This window comes from Lutra lutra, chromosome 8 (assembly GCF_902655055.1).
Source record: "Lutra lutra chromosome 8, mLutLut1.2, whole genome shotgun sequence".
In the NCBI taxonomy this organism is placed as follows: Eukaryota; Metazoa; Chordata; class Mammalia; order Carnivora; family Mustelidae; genus Lutra; species Lutra lutra.
Genome location: NC_062285.1, coordinates 126150025 through 126166948, shown reverse-complemented (window position 1 = coordinate 126166948; position 16924 = coordinate 126150025).

Below are 16924 nucleotides of genomic sequence, written 5' to 3'. Positions count from 1 at the left end.
GAAAATGTCTCCCCCCCTTTCTGGTAGGGGAAATCATGTTATTAAAGAGTATTTTTTAGAAACCTATGATCTGACAAGAAAATTTAAACTTTGACAAATGAACTCATGTGGTGAAAAGAAACATGCGCTAGATAAAGTGCGGTCTGGTTGGAATCGACATTTCCATACCCCAAACCCTATGTGACCGTTCACAAAATGAAGAGTCCAAAACACATACTTGAAGGACTCCATAGTATGGAAGAGAAAGCAATGACTTTAATTTAAAAATCAGTTAGCTTCTTCTAAATCTCTGCTATTAAATGTGAACTCTGAGCTGGGGTCTCTCAATCTTGAAACTATTGGCATTTGGATTGGGTCCTTCTTTGATGGGGCAGGGGAGAGGGCTGTTCAGTGTATTGTAGGATCTTTAGCAACACCCTCAAACCCTACCCACTAGATGCTGGGGGCCTCTCCTTAGTTAGGACAACCCTAAATGTCTCCAGATGTGACCAAATGTTGAGAACAAAGGCCTCAAGAGAAGAGAACTCTAATTGACTGCTTGCTTTCTGTCCCGGACTGGGTGGGGCGTTTTGCATACAAGATAACTGAGCTGGTTAATTTCATGTGGCTCTAGAGATGCTGGGGAGGCCTTAACCCCACAACATCTTCCCAATGTTCCTGAAATCCCACTGTTTTCCTTGGGGCTAACCACTGGACATTTATTTCCATGAAATTCTTTGAAGGTACAGGGACTCTGAAAGTAATAATACACTATCCCTCCCACTTCTATAAGACTTGAGTTTAGGGACACTGACTAATGTCAGAAAGGCCAGGACAGGGGAAGGGGTCCATGTTTTAAATTTACATGTTTTAAACTTAATTTTCTGAACAAGTACTTTCTTCACATTTTAGTTATTTTCCAATGTCTTATTTTCGTTTTCTATTGCTGTTGGTTGAGATTGGTTTAAGAGATAGAACAATAAGACTGTTGAAAGGATGATCAAAAATGAAAAAAAAAAAGCGAAAGGTGGAATAAATAAGTAAGACTCAAAACAAAGTTAAATTGGCAGCTGTACCTGATAATTCAATGAGCTCTGAGTTTCCTGGAGGCCAAAGGACATAGAGTTTTGATAAAAAGCAAGAGTTGCTCAGCACTGTCTGCCCTTTCAACCCTCCTTGGTGAGAGCACCAGGAACGTGACATTTAATAATGACCAAATAAGCCAACTGGCGTTACCGACTTAAAATCTATTTACATATTTGCTATAAACGACTAAAAAACAAGTGCTTCCAAGATATTAGCATTGTTTGCAAATAAAACCCTTGCCAAATCTCTCATCCTAAACATACAAACCAAATTCGAAATGTAGCAGCTTATTCTTTTTATAATCCAGAAGAGTTTTGAAAATAGAAAATAAGGAAGTAGATATTTGTACATATTTATACTCTAACGCGTAGAGATTTCTGGTAATTTTATGTAGTTTTTGCATTAGCCAGAAAATTTTGTATGACTTTTTAAAACTTTAATTTTGATATATTTCAGACATGAAAAAAAGCTCATGGTTTTTCAGGCTCTTTTGTATCCAGTACTTAGATTTAACAAAAACTCTGTCATAATTGCTCCAGAGCTTTTGTTTTACATAAAATGGATGGGAAGGTAACCTTCCCTAACCAAGTCCCCTTTTCCAGTCCCAGAGAGAACTCTTATCCCAAGGTTGCTTGTATAACCTTCCTGTGCTTTTAGTACACGTTTCCATAAACAACAGGCAATCTTATTTTGCATGTTCTGAGAATTTACATAAATGGTATCATACCCAAGGTCCATTCTTGATTATTGCTTTGTTTACTCAACAAAGTGTTCCAGTTTTAACCATGTTGATTAACTTTTGTTCATTAATCTCTGCTCTGTAGTAGTTCAAGACGTAATAAATATATTTATGTACACTCTATTGATGGACAAGCTGATTATTACTCCCCAAAGAGGTTGTAGCAGACGGGGAGGGCCTGGGTCCACCATTAAACCTTCTGCTAGACATCGTAAGACATATGAGGTCATCAGATTTTTTATTTTTACATAGTGTAAAAAGTTAACATTCTCTCCCTATTGCTTTACTGATTTTTTCTGATTACCATCGATATTATTTTGGGGATTTTTATTTCCTTTCTGTGATTTTTTTAAAAAGATTTATTTATTTGAGACAGAGAGAGAGCATGAGCAGGAGGGAAAAGGGGAGAAGAGAGAATCTCAAGCTGACCCCGTGCGGAGTGCAGAGACCCAGGACGGGCTGGCGGTCCAGACCCTGAGATCATGATCTGATTCAGAAATGAAAATTGGGACATTCAAGGACTGCGCCAACCAGGCACTCCCTCTCTGTGAATTTCTTATTCATAACCTTTTCTCATTGTAGGGAGCTGGAGATGGGGGAGGGATTGTTTGACACTTACTTAACATTAATTGAAATTGTTTATACATTTTAGATGCTAATAAATTGCCTTTAGCCCTTTAATGCACATTTAAAAAAATCAGTGTCTTATCATTTTTATTTGCTCATGGTGCCCATTTTTATCTAATTATTTAAATTTCAGTGTAGTATCATTTATAAGAAGACTTCATTTATGATTGATGCTTTTGTGTATTGCTTATGATATCATTGCTTATCCTGATAGTATAGTGATATTTTCTTTTATTTTTCTTCTAAGCATATTAAAGTTTTGCATTTCACACCGAGAACTTTAACTTATCTAGAATTGCTTTTAGGGAAAGGCTTAAGATGGGGATTCAATTTTCTTTTTTTCTGTAATGCAAGCCATTGGTCCCCCAATCAGATTGTAAGTGGTTCTTTTTTCCCCACTCATCTGTAATGGCACCTGTCTCATAGACTAGCTTTGCAACACACACATGTATGCACACATACACCTACATGCATACACCTGCACAGGTGTGTATATGGGCTTGTTTTTGAGTTGTCTGTTCTGTTTCATTGGTCCATCTCTCTACACCTGCAGTAATATCACGCTACTTTCATTAATCTGGCTCTATAATAACTCTTAATATCTGATCAGTCAAATTTCCCCTCCTAATTCTTCTTCAAAATTTTCTTGATTATTCTTGGCCCCCCCATCCATATAAATTTTGGGGTTAGCGTTCTGCCAAGCCCATGAAAAACTGTCAGTTGTGATTTGCTGCATTAAATTTAGACAGTTGTTAGGTGACAACTGACACCTCTATGATATTAAATCTTCCTACAATGACATACACATTTCTCCAAAGATTAATATCTTCCCTTTTGTACTTCAACAAATGTTAATAATTTTCTCCATTGGGTCTTTCATATCTAGATCCATTTGTAGGTAACTTACAGCTACTTACATATTCCAGAATATTCTTTTTATATTCTGAACCTTTGTCAAATACATGTTTTACAAATGTTTTACCTCAGTATATGGCTAATCCACAGTTTTTGGATGGCAACTTGTTAAGATCTTTTGTACAATGTTAAATAGAAATTGATAACTGGCATCCTTGAGTTGTTCCTAATTTTGAAAGGTGTACTCCTATGAGTAATTATGATGTTTGTTTTCAATCTGAGGTAGATTCTCTTTATCAGATTGAGAAAGATTCTTTCAATACCAATTTGGCTAAAAGTTTTTAAAATAATGATTGCATTGCATGTTTACATTTTTTTCAAATTGCTATGTGGTTTTTCCTCCTTTAGTCTGCTCATGTGATAAACTATGTTAACAAATATTTTTGTATTAAATTGTATTTACCTCTTATAAGTCCTACATGCAGACATATACATACACATTCTCTCTCATTCTCTTTCTCTCTCTCTCTCTCTCTCTCACACACACACACAGAGTTTGATTCAATTTATTGGAATTCTATTTATGATTTTGCATATATACTCATGAATGAGTGTGCCTTGTAAGTTTTCATTCCAACACTAGTTTGTATACTTTTGCCGTGGAGATTTTATTGGCTTCATGAGATGATTCAGGGAGCTTTCCTTCCTTTGTTGTTTTCTGAAACAGTTGCTATAACACAACAGTGTCTGTTCCTAGAAGATTTGATAGGTTGCTCCAGAAAAATTTTGTTGGCCAGTTCTTTTTCATAACAAGGAAATTTTGGATGTAGATCAAATTTGTATAATGATTATAAATAAATCTGCTCATGTCATGAAGTTTTGTGTTAGTCAATTATAGGAATTAATATTTATCTGGACTGTTGTTTATTTTAATGATTTTAAAAATAATTAGCATTAAGCTGTTTTTCACTTTATATTTTTAAATATTTTCCTCTCTGTCTTTATTTGTCCCTTTAAACTTCTTGATTTTATTTATTTCCTCTGTCTCTCTTTTTATTATTTTTTTTCCTGTCTCTCTTTTTAAATCAGTCATTCTAGAGAATGATTTTATTGTCTTTGCAGTAGGATAACGTTTGACTTAATTGTTATTTCTTTTTGTCATTAACACATTCTCTTTATTATTTCCTTCCTTCTACTTTAAAAGTTTACAATGTTGCTTTTTTTCTAACCTTTTTTTTTTAGATTTTATTTATTTATTTGAGAGAGAAAGAGAGTGTGAGTGGAGTGGAGGAGGGGCAGAGGGAGAGAGAGATAGAGAAACAGACTCCCGTTAAGCAGGGAGCCTAAGATGGGGCTGGATCCCTGGTCCCTGAGATCATGACCTGAGCCAAAAGCAGATGCTTAAGGATTGAGCCACCCAGGTGCCCCTCTTTTCAAACTTCTTAACTTAAATGTTTAACTCATTCATTTTTAATCTCTCTCTCTTTCTAATTTATGTGTTAAAGATTATGAATTTTCTCTAAGTGCTGTACCAGCTGTATCTCATAATCTTTAAAATGTAGTTCTTTCACTGTCACCTAATTTTAAATATTGTCATTTCTGTAACACATTTTTAACCGGTAAACTGATTAAACATATATTTTGTTTAGTTCCCAAACATAATGAGAGGTAGGAGTGTAATTTTTTTTTAACATTTTATTTATTTATTTGACAGACAGAGATCACAAGTAAGCAGAGAGGCAGGCAGAGAGAGGAAGGGAAGGACTATAATTTTATTATTGCTTTTTATATTTACCTATATCAAGGGGAAAAAACCCCAGATTTGTACTTTGATTCTTTAATATTTTTTGGCAATTGCTTTGTGACTCTGTGCATGGTTAATTTTATAAATGTCCACTGTGTGCTTAAAAAGAATACTGTTCTCTAGTTTTAAGATTAAGAATGCTATTCTATAATTTTAGGATTCCAGGTTTCAATAGGCAAGACATATATTCAGGAGTTTTTATTTTGTTTACCAAATGTTTTATGACTTTGCTAATTTTATCTGCTTAACTGACCTATCAGTTGCTCACAGAGTTGTGTTAACTCGTGAGTCTGTCATTATCTGATTGCTGCTTTAGATAGTGTGAATCTAGACAAGGCGTTCTTACAGTCCAGGATTACCATAGTTTTCTCATAAATTATTCTTTTTAACATTTTTCATAATGCCTTTTTCCCTTCCATAATGTTATATTTACTTTCTCTTTTTTTTTCAAGTTTTTATTTAAATTCCAGTTCATTAACATACGGTTAACATATAGTATAACATGTAACATTAGGTTGAGGTGTAGAATCTAGTGATTCAGCACGTACGTAAGATATTCAGTTCATATGCAAGATATTCAGTTCATCACGACCAGTGCCCTCCTTATTACCCATCATGCTTCTAGCTCATCCCCGTCCAACTCCCCTCCAGCAACCTTGTTTGTTTTCTATCCTTAGGAGTCTTTTTTGGTTTGCCTCCCTTTTTTTTCCCCCTTATGTTCATCTGTTTTTTTTTCCTTAAATTCCACATATGAGTGAAATCATATGGTGTTTGTCTTTCTCTGACTTTTTTTTTTCGCTTAACATAATACTCTCTAGCTCCATCCACGTCATTGCAAATGGCAAATTTCATTTTTCTTGATGTCTGAGTAATATTCCATTTCATATATATATATATATATATATATATATATATATATATATACCATTGTGTAATATTCCATTGTGTATATATATATATATCATCTTTATCCATTCATCAGTCAATGGACATTTGAGCTCTTTCAATAATTTGGCTAGTGTAGATGATGCTGTTATAAATGTCAGGGTGCGTGTATGTCTTCAAATCAGTATTTTGTATCCTTCGGATAAATTCCTGGTAGTGCAATTGCTGGGTCGTAGAGTAGTTCTATTTTTAACTTTTTGAGGACACTCCATACTGTTTTCCAGAGTGGTTGCACCAGTTTGCATTCCCAGCTGCTTTTTTCTGATTAATATTTTCCTGGTAAATAATTTTCCTTTAGGTTACTTTCAATCTTTCATTATTATTGTATTTCAATAGTGTCTCTTAGAAACAGCCTTAGCAGGATTTTATAATTTTATTCGTTCTCAGAATATCTGTCTTTTGACTATGGAGCTTACAAATTCATGCTTATTGTGATTACTAATACATGTGATTTCTTTTTGTTGTTTAATTTTTAGTTTTATTTTCCCCATACCTTCTTTTTTTCCCCCTCCTCTTTTCCTGCCTTCTTGGGATTATTTGACTTTTCTTTATACCCTTTTCTTCACCATCAGTCTTTAGAAGTCAAATATATTATTTTCATACTTTTAGTGGGTACCCACAACTTTTAACTATGTATTCACAAAGTCTAAATTTTAGCAGTATTTCTACATCCCTTCTTAATGAAACAAAAAATATTAGATCATTTATTCCACATTTTGTGTTACTGTTACAAAATGATAATTCCATATTGTTTTATATTTAAAAAAATAAATGGAATTATAACTTTAAGAATTACTCATTTTTAGAAAACAGTCCATGTTTGTTCTTATTTTCCCTCACATTTGGTATTTTCTTTCCCCACCATTGCTAGTACCTGTTTCCTTCAGGTTCTCTTCCTTGTTACCCAGGTGCATCCTTTAGCAATCTTATTTCAGTGAGGGTTGGCAAGCGATAAACTCAGTCATTGCATGTCTGGCATACCTTTATTTCACTTTTTTTCTTGAATTATATGTAAGCTAGGCATTATTCCATCACTTTCTGACTTCAATTTCTATTGCTGGGGAGCCTTGTCAATTGATCTACCATCCCTCAGGAGGACATAAATTTTTGCCCCATGGCTACATTAAAATAAGTTTTCTCTGCAACTGTAGCATGATTTATCAGATATGGTTTTGTTCATTTTATCCTACTTGGTACTTATGTGCCTCAGTCTATACTTTCACATTTCTAGTGAATTATGAAAAGAACTTCTATTATTATATCTTTGAATATATTGTCTTCTCCATTCTCAAACCTCTTCCCAGGTGCATGTTGAAATGTTATATCACTATGCTCCTGTCACTAACATCCCTTTCAAATTTCACATGTGGATAAAGGAGATTAAGAGTACACTTAAGGTGATGAGTACTGAGTAATGTATAGAACTATTGAACCACTATTTTGTACACCTGTATCTCATATAACACTGTGTGTGACATACACTTCACTAAAAGAAAAAAGGAAAAAAACACAAATTTTTATGTTCTATCTTTTGCTCCCTCTGTGTAGCATTCTGTGTAATTTCCTCATATTTAGCTCTAAATCTGTACTTTTATCTTCTTGTATCTAGTCTGCTGTTGAGGTTTTAATTTAAATAAACATTAATTAATTTAATTTAAATAATATTGAGTTTTTCACTTAAATAAGACATTAAAATATAGGCAGTTCCACTCAGTTTTTCTTCAAATCTAATTATGTTTTAGTTTTCAGTCTATTTTTTAAATTGAGATTTTTGTCTCCTATTTTATAAACTCCTTCAGCTGTAAGAACATCTAAAATTATGGAAATGTCCATCCTCCTCTTTATTGTGTCTGTTGACTCTCCCTTATAGTGGATCTTTCCCTCATATGGTTTATAATTTTTGACTCTGAATTCATCTCTATCTGCACCTCCTTCCTGCCAGGTCCCATGAGCCTGGGTAGAAGTCTGTACACAGCATACATATGTGCCTCTGGTTTCTGTCTAAGACAAATCTTTACATATGTTTCTTTGCTTAGAATACCAACACAGTGTGGGAACATGCATTCCAAGCCACACCTGCAGACAGTTCAGTTCAGGCCTGGGTTTTAATATTTCATGTGGAAGGTGGGGGCTATTTTGTTCTGTGACAGCCCCAAAGAGAGACAAACATCCCTCCTGTTTTCATGACCTTGTGGGTAGAGGTTTTCTCCCCACTCTTGTATGGCAAGACAGCTCCATCGGGCTTAGAACCTTATGCATCCGCTTCAGCTCCAGCCGCACATTTTGAGCAGACCCAAGGCCCCATCTTCTCAGTTTTCTCTCCCTACCTGAACATGAAAACCGCAAATCCTAGCTATTGGAAGATGTTTCTACATCCAGCATTTTCCTAGATGGCTGCAGTGTTCATTTGTTCAGACTTCATTTGGGCTTTTCATTCTGGTATCTGCATATCTGGGACTTCATCTTTCTTTATTTTGAACTCATACTTAGCTAATTATGTTATATTTTATCCCCTGTGTGTGTGTGTGTGTGTGTTGCCAGGACTGAAAGTACTTACATGTAATCTCATTCTGACATATATATTAGAAAACCTTTTTTTTCTTTTTGGTCACTCATTAGCTGTGCTCTGACTAACTTCCTACTACCTCAACTTCCTCCTCCAAAAAAATTGAGTTAATCATACTACCACATTTGACTGCCATAAAGATTAAATGAAATGATGCATATAAGCTGGACACAGCACATGGCATAGAGTAGCCCCAGGATAAACGTGAACTATTAATTAAGTGGGATTGAGTACAGTTGACAAACTTTAATTATGTTGTTCGGTATCTATAACTCTACAGATTTTAGACTTTATTAGAATCTGTTTCTGCTTATTTATTTTTAATAAACACAAGCGTATGCTTGTATATTGTGTAGTTATTTCATTCTTGAGTCTTAAAGGGAGTAAAAAACCCATATGACCCACAATATTTTCTTTCTGGTGATTTTTTAGTGTCCATAGGGCCCATGATTAAATATAGTCCAAATACTGAACAAATGATATCTTTTGAGCCCAAGTCATTATATGTGCCACATGTCTGCTGGTCTAGCCATGTCTCTGACTTGATAGGCTTATTCCAAACTGAGAGCATTTTCCCTGTGTCCTGGCTTAAATAAGAAAGAGTTTCAAGGGAAAGATTCAACCTGTCAAAGAAGATGCTTATCTCGTAGGTAATAGGAATCCATGAATGGATTAAAAACCAAGGAATGACATAATGCAATTTGCATTCTGATGAGATGGCTTTTGGAGGAAGCTATAGTAGACAGAATTCTAAATTGTCTCAAGATTCCCACTGCCTTTGAGTAGGTGTGCATAACTTATGTAACCCTCTACTTTTGAGTGTGAGAGGAACCTGAGAATGATGACAAGTCATTCCTGTGACTTAGTTATATTGTATATAAGATTCTGTCTTAGCATCCTGGGATGGGGAAAGGATGGAAGTCAGAGAGATGTGCTCCTACTGACCTGGAAGAAAGCAACTCTAATGTTAATGGAGCAGGCCTTGTGACAGGAAGAACAGGTGGCTTCTGGTGTTCTGATGGCCAGAAAGAAAGTAGAGACCTCCATCCTACAACACCAAGGAATTGAATTCTACTAATAGCCCCATGACATTGGTAAAGGGTAATGAGCTCCAGAAAGGAACATAACCCAGCTGACATCTTGTGAGATCTTCAGCAGAGAATCCAGCTAACCTATACCCAGAATTTGGACCTATAGAAACTGTGAGATAATAAATGGGTGTTTTTTAAGCTGCTAAATTTGTAGCAAATTGTGACATAGCAATATAAAACTAATACAGAATGTAGTACTGGAGACAGGTCAGTTGGGTTATCAGAATAATCCAGGCAAAAATGAGAAGAATCATTTTTTTTTCACTTGGAAAATGGTTTAATGATGTTTTACCATAGAAACAAACTATACAGTTATAATAAGTTTTATATATACATATATATATGTATATATATATATGCAGCCAAATACATCTACACAAAATCATTTCATTCTGATTCACTATCATCTACAGCAATCTCACCCAAGCCTACAGCTCCTGCAGGAGGCCCCAGGAGGGGGAATCATATAAAAGGCACTTTTAAAGAGACAACACTGCTCATATTCCCCACCACCTCCTCAGGTCTCTGGGAGGCACATCAGCTAATTCTCCAAATTGTAAAGTTGCTTGTGTTTTGGGTTTTTGAAATCAAGAAAATGTGTGTTTCCCTGGAGCCCAGATAACAAGGTCTGCCGAACTCCAAGTTATCAGCAGATTCTTATAAAACACCCGTATTAGGGGGAAATGGCTAAGCAGGCACTCTGGGGGCAGTGATAGCCACTCAGATTGCAAAATTATCTAAGAAGAAATGTGAAAGGACTCCCAGCCAACTACTTAGAAACTGTCACTGCCTCCTTAAAGCTGTTGGACAATCTTGGAAAGAATCATTTATACTACATCTTAAGTTCCACAAAAGAGAACTCAAACTCATATTTTAAAACTTAAGTACATAAAACAAAAAGTTTCAGGAGTCCAAGGGGCTAATACCCCCTTATTACCCTCCCTTGACAGCAGTGGAAAAACACCTCTGAATCAATATTTAAAAAAAAAAAAAGGAAGAAAAGAAAAAGGTGGGGAGGAGAAGTTAAGATACTTGAAGACAGAGAGAGAGAGAGAAACCTCTTTAGGAAAACAGGAGCACTGTCTATTTAAAACAAAATAACTTCACACTGAGTCTATTGGAATGGAGCTGATGTGAGTATTGAATAAAGATCTATTAATCAAGGAGACATAATAAAACTGAACCACCCACTGTCAGCATGAAATGTCGTGGAATAACATTAAGGTTTTTAGGTAGGTCTTGATGGTTTTAACCAAAGTGGGACAAACAGGGGTGAGAAAAATTTCACTGGGAACATGATGAGTTCAGTTTGGAAGAGTTTGGGATTATCAGCAAACATGGCCATGTTAATTTCCCTCTGCATATCTATGCTTCTTTGCAGTGAGACTTTGCAGCTCTTTCCACCGAGAAATGGAATCTACTCAACACTTTTCTCCCACCCTTGACCTGTGTGACTTGTGTTGGCCAATAGAATGCAGATGAAGAAATGCCTGCCAGTTCCAAGTCTAGGCCTAAAAAGGCTCTGACCACTTCTGCTCTTTCTCTTGGAACCATGTAGCCCTTATGTGAGCAAGCCTTGGCTGACCAACTCCAGGATGGAAGGTCACGTGCAGCAGAAACAAGCCACCTTGACCGAAGCCATCCTGGACCAGTCAGACAGCCCACCTTACCAAACAGCTGAGCTTGGACCATCCAAGGTGGACCAACACCAAGGATGGTGTTGGAGTCCATCCAACACCAGAAGAATCACCCTACTGAGCCCAGCCCAAATTGCCAACCCACAGAATCATAAGCTAAATCAATAGTCACTAAGTTTTGGAGAAGTTTATCATACAGAAAAAGCTAACTTTTATAGAAGTATTACATTTGAGATTTTTGTGAAATATCCATTTAGATATGAAGGAAGATTCAGATCTGAATTTTAGGAGAGCAGATGAAGTTCTATGTAGAGATTTATGGGTTATCAGCATGGAGATGGCAACTGATGTCAAGGATATATATGAGAATATTCCTTAATTTCTGAATAAGATGTTAATCTTCTGATCATGAAATATTGTTCTTCATTCAGCTCTGTTGCCATCATTTCTGAGGAGATACTATGAGATGAACGATTAAGGAAAAGACCTCTGAGAGAATGACTGATTTTTCTCTTGAGGTGTTCTGAGGTGTCATGCAGCTGGAATCAGTCCTCTAAGAATGAAATGTTTGGAAAACAAAGTTTAAATTTGTCATTTCATTGGAACTGTCTATATTTTTGTTTATTGAGAGACCTAGCCACCTTCTGGATATGTCATATCTGTGTATAACGTAGGTAGCCTGAAAGTGAGAGATAATGACAGCTGTATGATTCAACATAACCTAAGAATTTCTCCCTCATGTGATCCTTGCAATAACACTGTGCAGTTGAGGTGATGATTATCCCCATTTCACAGATGGAGAAATGGAGATTCCTGAGTTTCAAAAGCTGCTCAAGATCATTCAACAAATAAACTTAAGGGCCAAAGTTTAAGCCTGGTTTTCTATCTAAAGTCTTTTGCACCTCCTACTACACTATCCCAGCTCAAGAACTTTTCATATATACAATTGAACTCAGTTCTTAATACTATTTCTGAGGTATTATTAATCGCTAAAAAACCTCCTACAACTTATAAAGCTTTATTTTTGTCACCCCCACCCCAACACACTTTTCCAAAGATGATTTTACCCTGTCTAAAATCCCATAGATGCTCCTCCACATGGCCCAAGAAATAGGACAGGACCAGACTGGGTTATGCTCCCGAGTGAGTCACACTAACCTATCTTGTCATTAGAAATGGCTCTGTGTCTTTATCTGCCCACAAACTCTAATTAATGATCATTTAACTGTACTGTCAACTCTGTTTAAATTTGAGTGATACCAGTTGTTTCTTCCTTGGGCCAACCAATAGTAACAGGGGCAGGCATTCATGCATGCCATTGTCCGGGTGGCTCCGGGCCTATGGCAGCCCAGTTTAATGGGCATTCAGAGCTCATTAGTGAGGAAACACATCGGGAGTGACCGCTCCGGTGCCACACGTTGCAACTAATAGCCCTGCCGAACAGAATCGTTTCTGTTTCTGCTCACTTGTTGTGAAATCCTTTCAATGTCAACAAGTGGTCGTGTCGGCAGGAGCCCGCCATCCTGCCCAGCAGTTTTATCCGTTGCTCTCCTGAGCCAGACTTGTGTCCTCCTCCATTGTCCAGTACCACAAAGGAGCCTGAGCAATCACAAAGCCTTCACAGCCATTCATCATCAGCTCACCGATTCTGTGGGCAAGATTGCCAGCCAAAGTTTGGGCCAGTCCTGTGGGCATGGTGTGTGTGGCTCCAAAGGAAGGACACCAGGCCTATGTCCTCCTGCCTTGGGGATCTGAACAGCATAGACATCTGAGGTTTGATTTCCTTATGCATTAGAAAATCAAAATGACATGCAATGTACAGAATTGGGCTAAGAATATACTATGAGCATAGTAGAAATTGCAAGTATGGCAAGATTGGGTAACTTATTTCATCCAAAAAAATGTTCTATAGTTTGGAAAAAAGAGAACTCTGATCAAGGGAGGGGGACTGCACTAATTAGATAGGTTTATCTACTCACAGGATATATATTCTTTTATTCCTGAATAACTTGGTCTATTTTCCCAGTACATAGAAGAGAAAATGTCATGCAAACTTTTTAAGTTTTACTATATTTATTATTTATTTATTACAAAACTTATAGGCTTTTAGAAAGAAAAGTGATACTCCCATTTGTGCAATGTTTTGATAACCAGGTGATTAAGAACTGGTCTCATTTTCTTGAAATACAGAAGCACTAAAAATGATTCTCCAGACACAGCATTTCATACCACTATGGAAAATACATTCTATTTTAACTAGATGAATAAAGATTCCTGTGTTTGGATGCAATATCTTTTCCATTCTTTCAAAGTCCTCTACAAAGGGGCTGTTGTATTTTATTTTGTATTTGACGAAGTAGGTAATGATCAACATGACAGAGATCCTGAGTCCCTCAAGCTCACCCTTCAAGCTCCTTTATGCTTAGTATATCCAGCTTCTGTATGCTCTTGTATATAATTCTTTTCTTGTCAAGACCAAGAAGATTTTTAAGTTATTGGCTTGTGTGTCTGCATCCCTTGCTACACTGAGATCAACCTATTAAACATTTTCGGAATGTTACATCCAGTCAACATACCTTGCAAATTTTGGACTTTGGTTATGATAGATAAAAAGATCACTTCCTGACCAAAATATTTGCAGTAGGATGAACACATGTTTAAAATATCCATGTTCTAACTGGCAGGCGATATGTCTCCAAATTATTTTTATGTTTTCTTTTTAAGATACAGTTTCTTTTCCGTTGTACCTCTTCTCATTGTTACCATCACCATAGCTTTCAATAATTGAGCACCTACTATATGCCAGACACAAACTGATGACTATGGTCTTTGCTCATTCAAATCTGTCCAGCTGCCTTTACTAATTCCATGAATATGTAAGGTAGTATGATGGCTGCACAGTGCTTCTACACAGTGTTGTAGCCACAATCCCTTTGCAAAGGTTGTGTATTTATGAAATATTGTGAAATACTTCTACAGTTATTCTGTTTCAGAAACTGAACAATTTTCTCTCTCATAGCACTTCCAAACAATCTCTGTCTTATACATGTGTTTTGGCTTTGCAGGTGAAGTAATAAAAGAATATTCCTTGAGTAAATCTAATGATCTACTCATTGAGTGTATCTAATGATACACTCTCCCCTTTGATCAGAGAATTCTCTCTCTTTTCCAAACTAAAGACAGTTAAGCATATGGCCTTGCTCCTTTTTAGGGTGAGAGATGACTGGTGTTGGTTTTGAAAGGAAGTACCCAGAAGATGGCTAATAACTAAAACTTTGAAGTGTTTTTGTCATTATTAAAATAAGAAAAACAAACAAATATTGATTCTTTATTGTTTACTTTTTTAGAAAGTTTCTTTAGTATCCATAATATGTTAGCTCCGACCTTCACAAGTTCAATTTGGTTATAAATACTTTATACGAATTATCTCATTTAAGCCTTCTGAGGATTAAATATGAGGTCCTCCTAAGAACTTCATAAGGGTCCTATGAGATCAGTTTTGCTATAATCTCTATTTCACACATGAAAAAATTGAGACAGGGAAAAAGCTCACCAATTTGCCCAAGATTAGGGAAGGCCACTGAACCAGTGTTCAAGCTTCTTTTTAGAGCTTGTGACCTTGACAAGAGTATATGCTTTCATTGGTTTCCCTTGTGAGGCCAGGGCTGAAGTTTAAATATACTTGGTATCTTTGGGCTGTTGCAGGTGGAAATTTCCTTAAGTAAGTCTCTCATAATGCCAGAGCTACTTTGGCAGTATTAGCCCAGCATCCCCAGTAAGGTGCCAAAAAGGCTGTTCCCATGAGATTTGCCATCTTCTGTTCTCCAAGCCCTGCATAAACAGACCTTCACGGCCTGGCCACCTCTAATCTTTTACAATAGGACACATTGGGATTTGTTTTGCTCTTGTCTTGCAATCCCCAAAGCATGTCACAGGGGAAGTAATATAGAACTGTTATTAAGAGCAGCTTTTGTGTCCCTGTCTGCATGGGTGGGAAATGGAGAGCTTTGCAGTACATTTCTTTGGGGGACTTTAAAAGGGGTAATTGAATTGTTTAAATCAAATTTGGGGCCCCCTGTCACAAATCATTACCTTGTCTTTCCTCTATCTATCCCCTTGTTTTTTCAAATTAATGGCACATACCACACACTGACCTCCATTAGCTTAATTTGGTTGAGACATTTTCCAGCCCATATCATCAAAATGAGAGAGAAAATTATGTTGGCTAGGGGACCATCTGTGGAGCACAAGATGTTAAAGAAGCAGGCACTATTCTGCATTTTCTCATTTTTCAGTTTGAAACTATTCTATATACGTAACTCTAGATACTTATGGTTACTAAGCCAACACATTTCTTAGATTGCTGACTTGGATTTGGTAAGTAAGACTGGTGTTTCTATTGTCAAGGATGGAATTAAAAATATTCTTATCCTCAAATCCTAATGCATAATCTACATTAAAAAAAATGATCAGGGCCTTGACTTCTTTTTTTTTTTTAAAGATTTTATTTATTTATTTGACAGAGAGAGATCACAAGTAGATGGAGAGGCAGTCAGAGAGAGAGAGAGGGAAGCAGGCTTCTCGCTGAGCAGAGAGCCCGATGCGGGACTCGATCCCAGGACCCTGAGATCATGACCTGAGCCGAAGGCAGCAGCTCAACCCACTGAGCCACCCAGGTGCCCCAGGCCTTGACTTCTTAATCAAACTTTTCTCTTAACTAAGAGTGCTGTGTATAGATAGGGCTATATTCTTTCCAGCATTCACAAGATGTTCTGTGAAATAAAGTCATGTCCAAGCACACCTGTTCAACACACTCCATTTTTAATGCATTGATGTGTTAACCAGAACCAGTTCCTTCCTTCTATGAACCAAGCAGTTTTTCTAACTTTCCTGTTGGTTTCATTATCATCAATATACATCTGAACTTAAGAAATCTGATCTATACATGGAAAGGTCACTGTATAATTCAATTGAGATACATTTTTTGAATATGTTCCAAGAATTACTCAATGACCATAGGACATGGCAAGGGAAGGAAAGTACACTCTTTACTAGAGCACAGATAGAATGATCATGTACCTATCAAAATATAATGTATTGAAAATCCCTCCACAGACTCCTTGTAGACATAGGGAGAAAGCCTGAAGAAAGGAACATGAGCTAGATGATGACTCGTCCTTAGCACACAGTTTGGGAGTGTAACTCCCAAACTAGATAATTTTATCTAGCCAAGTGGTTGTCTTTATTTTATTAGACTTCTTGAAAATTATGGAAAGTGCTAAGAGATGCTATTATGACTTTCAGAGACCCTCAAGTCAGAAACCATGAAATCAGAAGATTGTGGAGACCTCTCTTTCAAGTCTAAGATGGTACCATTCATTTACTCCATATTTATTGAGCAGCTACTATATATGAGAAGCTGATCTAAAATCTTAGGATATACCATAGAACAAAACATAAAAACTTAGCCTGGTGGAACTTACATTCTAATGGAGAATGCAGATAATAAAATAAAATAAGTGAATTATGTTTTATGTTGGAAGGTGATGAGTGGTGGTGGTGGGGGTTAGACATCAGGAGACCCTAGGAAACTAT